The 2,802-nt window shown below is 47.8% G+C and overlaps 1 protein-coding gene across 7 annotated transcripts in view; it reads right to left on the reverse strand.

Moving 5' to 3' along the window:
* GDAP2 (ganglioside induced differentiation associated protein 2) overlaps positions 1-2,802 on the reverse strand; it is a 70,718-nt gene that overhangs the window by 67,523 nt on the left and 393 nt on the right. For 4 of the 7 annotated variants that reach the window (XM_072644510.1, XM_072644513.1, XM_072644515.1 and 1 more), the window contains exon 1: positions 2,543-2,745. The exons of 2 other annotated variants lie outside the window; for them this stretch is intronic. The gene's annotated coding sequence lies outside the window, so the exon portion shown is untranslated. Of the gene's footprint in view, positions 1-2,542; position 2,802 lie in introns of those variants that run through there. One more of the 7 variants, XM_072644509.1, reaches the window with a different exon arrangement.

Below are 2,802 nucleotides of genomic sequence, written 5' to 3' on the forward strand. Positions count from 1 at the left end.
CGTTTTAAAAAAAAGGCTTATTGAGATTCAGGGCTTTATCTACAACCATTTTTTTGTATATAAAAATGTTCATGTTTATGGTGTTGGTCAGGTTTAGAATAAAAAAAATTAAATGAAACAAGAAACATTTGGGTAAAGAACAATGGAGGTAGAAACTAAAGTAAGGTTATTTTTAGAAGATACTATAGATCACCTGGACAGAAAGAATGAATATATGAGGAGTTGAGGAGGTGGAGAACTAGGAATAGAGGCACAAGACAGAGGTGATAGCGAATTCAACTATCAATTATCTACTGGAGCCCTCTCTGTAAAAAACAGAACGGCTGATACCCTTTAACTTGATTCCTTAATTGCCCAAAATATGATTTACAAGTGAGAAACTGAGGCCCAGGGAGATAAAGTGACTTGTCTAAAGTCACACAGGTAAGTAAATATAAGAAGCACTTAAGTCTTAGGGAGCTACCTGAAGGTGCTAGTTTGGCTGTTTGTAATCTGCCTCAGTGGAAGGAGTTACCACACCACTGAATCTTGACACTGATAAATCTGCATTGGTACAACCCAATTTTCTTCACATTTATTAAGTACTTCTGTGCAAGACACAGTGCTAGCTGCTGTGGTCTTCTGAATGAGTCCAAGTTTTACAGAACAAATCCTTTTATTAAGGGGATATGTGAAGTTTGGATTCAGCCAAACGCTGTACCTGAGGACGTAGAGGGCCACATGTGGCCTTGATGCTGCAGGTTTCCCGTTCCTGCAACCCTTCCTCAACAAAATAATTTTCTTAAAGTATGTATCCGACCATGCCCCTTTTCCCCCCTCTTCACCTCCTTTATTCAATAAACTTCTGTTTGAAATTCACAGCTCTTCCAACCTGGTCTTCCTAACTTTCATCTTCACACAAAAATGAGAAAATATTATAAAAGCACTTTACAAACCTTAGAGTGCTGTATATTAGCTACTGTTACTACTCATTACTTTACTCCATGCACTTTCTGATCCAACTACCAAACTGCATTATATCTGGTCTATGTGTTCCCCAAACCCGTAATGCTTCCCCCTCTTCACTTCCACTTTTTTGAGTACCTGGCTTCCTTTATAACTCAGCTCAAATGCCTGTTTCTGCTGAAGGGTTTCCATAACTTCCCAGCTGCCAGAGCCTCCCATCTACCTCTGTATATATCTTGTACATACCCCTTTCTTTACTTGTTTTCTTTTCCCTTAGAATATAAGTTCCATGATGGCAGGGACTGCTTTTGCCTTGATAGTACAGACCACTTGATAGTACAGTCTTACTGACTGAATAACTGGATTTGGCGTCAAATGACTGCATTCAAATTCCAAGTCAGTATGTGACTTTAATCACACTGCTCAGCTTCTCTGGACATCCCTTTCCTCATCTGTAGAATTAAGAGTTTAGCCTAGAACTCTAACATCTCTTCCAGCTCTAATTCTACAATTCTAGGACAGGGGGTGGGGAGAAGGGTCACTGGAAGCCTGTCAAAGAAGGGAGCACTTGACAGAGCTGGAACACACAGGAAACAGAAGGATTTCAACACCTGGAGACTAGTGATTTGGGAAGGAATGTGCGAAGATGGCAAAGGATGATATATAGCCCAGTTTACTTGGCATGCAGTGTGCCTACAAAGCATAGGAGCGAAAAATAAAGTTGGAAAGGAAGACGAGACAGACTAGAACACCCAGCCTGCATTTTATCCTTCGAAGAGGTCCGTACAATTTAAAGCTAAAAGAAACTTCAGAAGCACGGGAAAGGAGGTGCCATCAGGGGCATTAGATGACTGGTGACAAGTGGGGAAAATCTATTTCTGAGGCAAGACACAGAAGAGGGGTGGGGGGCATTTACATGCCCTGGTACAACTCGAGAGATCAGAGATCCGTTTTTTGTTTTTAGATTACTGGCTGTGTCTCCAATACAGCAAGGGCTCCATAATTGTTCGAAATTGCTATGATAACCCAAAGAAAGTCCTGATACAGGAGGGTGGCAGCGGAGCCGTAAAGAAGACAAAAAGACCCCCACGATCGCTCCGGAGCAGCTTCCTTTTCCTCTACGGAATGGAGACAGGCAGGGACGGGAGACGGAGCCCGGGGAGCGGAGCTGGGACGCTGACTCGGCCATTCGATCCCTGACCACGTTAAGAAGGGCAGTTTTCTCTTGGACTAGATTTCTAGGGTTCCTTCGCTCGCTAACTCTGCGATCCCGAGGAGGGGGAGAGAAAGCGAGTCCGGGCTTTTAAAGCCTTAACCCCGCAGGCTTCATCGTAGCCCACGGAGGGAGCGCTTCTCCCAGCCCCAGGCCCTTCCAGTGGGACTCAGGAAGCGGCTCCACTCAGCATCCCGAGCTCGGCCCACCCCGTCTTCCGTGGCCGCTGCCCAGGAAGCACAGGACGAGTGCCCGGCCCCGGCTCTCTGTCACCCTCCTGGGAAGAGGTTCGACCCCCGACGGGCGGAGGCAGAGAAGCGCCGCGTCAGCCGCACGGCCCTCGGCCCGACCGTCCTCCCTCCCAGCCCTGGCCCCGGCTCTCACCGCGCTTCTGCTTCTCCATTCGGACAGTGGGAGTGGGGCTGGGGGCGAGGACGGGGGTTAAGCTCCGGAAAGCGGGAGGTTCCGCTACTGCCCCGCAGCCCGCTCTCCAGAGAGAAACAGAAATCGATAGAAACCGAACTGCAGATAGGGACCAGAGGCGAGAGAGTCTCGAGACACCGACTTCCGCTCCGTGCCGGGCGGGCCAATCAGCGCGCAGCGCCTGACGTCACTTCCTTCTGGACTCGTGGAGGGGGCGGGTC

This window comes from Notamacropus eugenii, chromosome 2 (assembly GCF_028372415.1).
Source record: "Notamacropus eugenii isolate mMacEug1 chromosome 2, mMacEug1.pri_v2, whole genome shotgun sequence".
Classification (NCBI taxonomy): Eukaryota; Metazoa; Chordata; class Mammalia; order Diprotodontia; family Macropodidae; genus Notamacropus; species Notamacropus eugenii.